The following is a 6,466-nucleotide window of genomic DNA, read 5'->3' as shown; positions in this document are numbered from 1 at the left end:
ACTGAGAGAGTGTGTCTGGCCCCAGCTCACTCAGTGAGTTTCCATGGCACAAGTGATGGATCTGAACCCGGACCTCCCAGATATTTGTCTGACACTGTTAACCACGACACCACATCCCTCTTCTAGCCTACAGCTACTGCCGTCAGTAACTGAGAAAAGCTTTCTACCTCTGTGCGGCAGACTTCTTAAAGAGTTGAATTAGGGGGCTTCCGTGCAGGGCAGCCCGTCATCTTTCCAAGTAATCACCACCCCCAAAGTTCCCCCAGAAACCAGAAGAGCTTGACCATTCTTGCCCCCAAAACTTTCCAAGTAATACGCATTGGATTGGACCCATAGGTTTGACTCCACTAATGTTGGGACCTTCCTCCAATGGAAGGGGCCTCTTCCCTTGGAAGCAGACTCCAACGTTATGGAGCCTGGAACCTTTGGATCCAACTGTCAGCTCTGCTGCCATGGGGGTTGGGGAGTTCATTCTGTGTCGTGGTAATTGCTATTGCATTCCTATCTCTGCTGTTCTGCCTGGGCCGCAATGCTTAACTCTACAGATGTGCAGGAGGATGTTTTGTTGGAGGTTGTATTGTCTGGAAGTCTCCTATGTACCGTGAGAGACTACTTCTTCCCAGCTTTCACCACCTAACTGTTTCCTAGCTGGTCCCGCACGCGGGAGGGTACCTAATTGGCCCTTGCCATTGGGGGGGGGGGGGCATACGAATGCCCTATATCCTATTATGCTCAATGGGTTGCTGCCATTCTTAACAGTGCCTATGTTACTGCATCTATAGCTTTGCAATAAACGTATAACTGTTCCTGAATGCGTGTACTTCGTTGTAAGCTGTGGGTTCTGACACCAACTCATCAAGAGAACGGGGATATTTCTGTAGCTCTGCTTCTGACATAAGCTAGCCTTCTTTCCAAGATCCAAGTCCTTGGACAGTTTTCAGGTACTGGGAGACCACACAGAGACCGAGTGGGCATAGGTGAGCTGTGCAGAGACCAGAGCCGGGAGAAATGTCCCAGGGCCCCCACAGTCCTTGACCACTGACAATCCTGCTCAGCACACAGGGGCGCACTCCCGTCTGCTTTCAAGCAGTCTCTCCCAATAACAGCAGAGATTCCACATGGCGTGCCTAACTTCACGTTGCAGTTGGAACACCGCATGTGTAGAAGCCCCTCCCGGAGACCCCCACCTTGCCACGGAGATCCACAGGCGTCCCACGGTGCAGATCTGTGAATCCTCTTCATCTTCCAGGGTGTAGTTCTCTCCAAGAACTTTGACGGGCTGCCCGGCATGGATGGTCCCACTCAGCACCCTGCCAAATGCATGGAACTGGACCCCGTCGTCTGTGCTGTACATCTTTGTGGTGTGGCACATGAGCGGGCCCTTTCCGAACAAAAGGAGGAGGGTGGGAAATCAGTCTGCGTGTAAACAACAGTCATGGCACACAGCTGGTTCAGACACAGTTGGTCAAACACTCAGACAAAAGCAGCCCACGTTTAGAGAAAAAACCGCTACTTTGCACAACAGATTGGTTGGGGGCAATGCTCCCTCTAAGCTGTGGAGTCTTGTGAGCAAAAATTCTACTTTGTGAGCTCCTGGTGTGAAAGTTGTGAGCGAGCGATTTGGCTACTGCATAAATCAGTTTGCTATGGAGCCATCCTTCCTGAGCTGAGACAAAAATGTGTGAGCTGGAGGCTAAGAAACGGTGAGCTGGCTCACACTCACTCAGCTTAGAGGGAACACTGGTTGGGGGGGGGGCAACAGAGGGAGGGCTTCTGGAGTTCTGGCCCCGCTAGTGTGTTGAAAGTCATAAGGCTTCAGTACGTGTGATCATGCCAATCTATTTGACAGGTGTCTGACTGAGGAACCAGAGCAAACTGGTTCTGGCTGGAGTTAAGCTGAGCTATCTCACTGTGTTTCAGCAGCAAGCTGATTGGCTGGTCAATGTATATAAGTATATATCGTCTGTACATTGCATTCCTTCTTTTTGTATGCATGTATGGCGGAGCATTTTGACGGAGAGAGCTGTGTATATCGGAAATAAATCATTGTACACAGTTAGCCACAAGAACTGTGTAAGTGTGGTTTTCTGCAGTGGGATCTTAAAGGTAAAGGTTCCCTTGCTCGAAAGCCAGTCGAGTCCGACTCTAGGGTTGCAGTGCTCATCTCCGTTTCAAAGCCGAAGCGCCAGCGCTGTCCGAAGACGTTTCCGTGGTCATGTGGCCGGCATGACTAAACACCAAGGCGCACAGAACGCTGTTCCCTTCCCACCGAAGTGGTACCTATTTATCTACTTGCAATTTCTTGCTTTCGAACTGCTAGGTTGGCAGGAGCTGGAACTAGAGACGGGAGCTCACTCCGTCATGCAGCACACTCATGCAGCCTGCAGTTCAGCGTCTTAACCACTTGAGCATGATCTTAGCAGGGTGCAATTTGGATCCTTGGCTGAAAGCTGACCCGGTGACATGGACTGTGCGACATGGTGGACCTCCTGATGGCACCTGGTTTTTGGCCACTGTGTGCCACAGAGTGTTGGGATTGGGTGGGCCACTGGCCTGAGCCTACGTGGCCAGTTCAGATTCAGGCATCCTTGAGAACCAAGAGCAGACTCTGTCTTCCCCAAAGACCATCTCACACTGATAATTGTTAAAGAATCTCATACTATATAATCACCCATCTCTTCTAATCTGAAAGGAAAAGTATATTTTATATTCACCCTTTTACCCTGTTAGACAACAACAACCACTCCCTTAGGGTATACTTTGTTACCCAACAATGAAGTTTTAAATAAGTTTTCTCTCTCCACTTTTCTTGAGGCTGCCCATTTTATTCTAAATAAACGTGTATGTTTTGAGTGCCTTTTGCCTCTTTCCATTTCTGGAAGACAAAGTGTGCATGCACACAAAATCTTATACTCAGAATTAAACTTTGTTGGTCTTAAAGGTGGCATTGGACACAAACTTTCTTTTTTTGCTTCAGATCAACATGGTGACTTACCTGAGTCCATGTATTCATAGGTTTACAGTTCCAAATGGACAAGGTTCTAGAAGTGCATATAGGAAGTCTGGTACCATGGCTTCAGGAGCAATTCTTCTAACACTCTGATGCAATTTTATTATTTTTAAGGATTTTTTTGTAATGAAATACTACCCGATAACTTAGTACAACATTGTAGAAGATGGGAAGGAGAACCTCTGAAACTGTCCTACAAGCATTCAAGTTGATTTCAGTCCCCATTGGGAGTAAAGCAGTACAGACTGGTAGGTTAGGTTTCTCTTCCAAACTTTCTTTCATCATGATGACAGAGATAACCCATACACAAATACACACACACAACAGGACAGGACAGGTACAGTATGCTTTGACTCCCCCCTCCACACACCCTTTCTTCTCCTTCTTTCTCTGTTCTTCCCCAGAATTCCCCACCACTCCAAACCATCTTCTCTCATCTGGTTCTCTGGTCCCTGCCTTTCCCCAAATCTCTGCTTTGCTGTCTGATCCCTACAAACTCTCCAGCTTCCCCCCCCCACACACACACTTCTCCTCCTTACCTCTTCTTGCTGCATCTCCTATTCTTTTAGGGAACACACACACAGTTTTGTGATTTTCCCCCTTGAAGGAGTGGCTCCTCTGGACTCACCACTGAATGAGCCCAATTGGGTGCCACAATTTCTTAAGACACTAAGACTGGCTGTTATTTTTATGACTGATATGCTAAAGTATGACCAAATGCATTTACATTTGCAGCTTCCTTCTGGTCTCCACTCTATTCACTTTTTTGTGAACACAATGAACTGCATGTAGGAAAATTGCCTATTTTTTCTTGCAAAAGACCACCACAAACTGTGCTTTGTGTGTGCATAAGTTTTTGGCCCTTGGACCTAGGTGTGAGACTAAATATATGTCCTTGGATCAATGGGTGACACCAGCGATGCAGCAAAATATGGCATTATAAGTTTAGCAAAAGAGAAAAAAATACTGAAATATGCTCCAGAAGTGATGGAATGTGGAGAGCAAATGAGTCTCAGCTAATGTGGGAGAGGGAAATAATCAATGTGCTCTAGCTCCTGAGACTTTAGAGAATCCTGGAGTGGGTAGATTTGGGGAGGAGATTTCCAAACTGTATATCCTCCCTTATATGGTATCTTGTGCCCCCCCCCATTTTACATTTCTAATTTGTATCTAATGTACCCATTAATGACCCCCCCCAGTCTTACTCCAGTTGTATTCTTACACTTCTAAAAAATTGTTAGGACAAAGGAATTAACAATGTTTGGAAACTGCTTTTCCTTACGTATTTATTTACTTTCTTCTTTTATATCCCACCCAAAGTGGCTTACAGTAGTCTCTTCTCATCTACTTTATACTCACAACAGCTCTTTGAGGTAGGCTAGACTAAAGCATGTAACTGATGCAAGATCACCTTAGTGAACTTCCATGGTGAAGCTGGCATTGAAAGACAGGTCTCCAATATCCTCGTCTGATACTCTAACCACTACACCTTGTGGATACTAGGGAGCTAATAGGGACAAAGCATTAATTTAACTCACAAATCTGTTTAGTAAATAAATATGTAGGTTCACTGCGAGGGCAGAAAAGTTAGAAAACAATTTTATTTTTTAAGTATATTCTGACAATCTTGATGGAAGGACTGGTCTTGTGTCTGTATTTTTGGAAATACAGTTTCTTGTTTGACTCTTCCACTGTTTGTCTCTAGTGTTGTGTGTTTGGTGTGTTTTCCTACTCTTGTATGGTACTTTTTGTAATTAATTTTTCATGCGAAATAAATTAGCAAATCTGGCTGTTTGCAGGATGAAAGCAAAAGTGCAGTTTTTGGGATGGGACAGGAAAAGAATGGATGTTCATTATCTCCCTGGTTTCAACCAGAGTGGAGTGGTTTGATTTCATTTCATTGGACTGGATCCTACTAGTTATTCTGATTGCTCTAGCTCGATCCCTGTCTTCAGTGGATCTTCAGCATCACACAGCAATTGTCCATATGAGTCCTACACTCCCTATCATAGCATCTGGGTGGTCAAAAGGAGCTCTCCCTTCCTCTTTCACCACTGAAACAGTTGGTAGAACTCAATCAACCAGCTTAATATATTTGCTGATTGAGCTGTTAATGCAATTTCTTCACTGTAGTCCAAACTTCAGTCATTCAGAAACAGTTCAAGATGTTAAAGCATAGCCATAATAAGAAGAAAGTCTACATAAGAGCATTAATACATACTTTACACCTATACACAAAAATGACACATTATTATGCTGCCCAAATAAAAAGATAGACTCTTACCTCTGCACCCTTGGAATCAGGGGATTCTGCTCACTAGAATTCACTTGAAACTTACGGATCCTTGAACTGTATTGATATTCCAATATCTGATTATAGTCCCGTCAGAGGTGTGTGTGGAGAGAGAAACAAGCAGGTATTCATTCTCTACTGTATGCTCATCTAGTAGTAATATCGCAAATCACCCCCCCAAAAAAAAAGGAAAAAAAAGAAAGAAAAGTGACAAGCCCTTATATATAATTATGCTACCAGATCGTACAGATACTGAAGTGAATGGAATCTGTCCAAATGAGAGCAGCAGATCCCTCATTGTTTTGGAGTTGTTACACTAATGGCACACAAATATATACATGATGTAGATCATTACTATTGGTTTTCTGTCCCTGGAGATTTGATCCTGGGAATCCAGCACACTAGGATATAGAAAAAGTTAGCTGAGATACTAAGGGCAGGGTTGGAGGTGGAGGGGGGAGGGGGAGAAGCAGACCCAAACCTATACAAAGTTGTGGTAAAACAGCCCACAGCTTTATTGATTAAAGACTCCATATTTCTTGCTTAAGATCATTTCATCAAAGGAGGTTGGAAGGAAAGAATTAAAACAAAGGGAGTTTAAGCACCACCCCAAACTATTACAGCTAGTGTGGTGTAATGGTTAGACCACCAGACAAGTATCTAGGAATCCGAAGTTGGAATCTCACCTTGGCCATGGAAGGTTCCTCAGTAAAATTGGGCCATTCATACCCTTTTACTCTTAAGCACCTCACTCTGTTGTGAGGATGAAATGGAGGACAACAATATAAGTCACTTAGGTTTCACATTGGAGAGAAAGGTGCCCCACCAACCCAAAATGTGGCAGGTCAGTAGCGTGCTCAGGTGCTTGAGCTCCTCCATTTTTAAGTTATATCCAATGATTCAAAGAGGGTCCTTCCACCCCTGCCTAGCATGTGGAAGAAAACATCACACTGGAAACTTTGCTGTGTCGGAGGACATCAGCGACGCAGGAATCATGGTAAAAGTTACTACTGCTTTTCCCTCTGGCCTAGCGGCCTGTGCCTGGCTGTTCCAAGTGCGAGATGTTAGCCGAATTGCTCTTGGAGAGGAACAATCAGTACAGTTATTATTATCGGGATTCTTCCGTCTATGTTTACGGAGGATGGCACTGTTTCTGAGGTTCT

The sequence above is a fragment of the Gekko japonicus genome, unplaced genomic scaffold (genome assembly GCF_001447785.1).
Source record: "Gekko japonicus isolate JY-2015 unplaced genomic scaffold, Gekko_japonicus_V1.1 scaffold2643, whole genome shotgun sequence".
NCBI lineage: Eukaryota > Metazoa > Chordata > Lepidosauria > Squamata > Gekkonidae > Gekko > Gekko japonicus.
Note: the sequence above shows the minus strand (reverse complement) of the source record.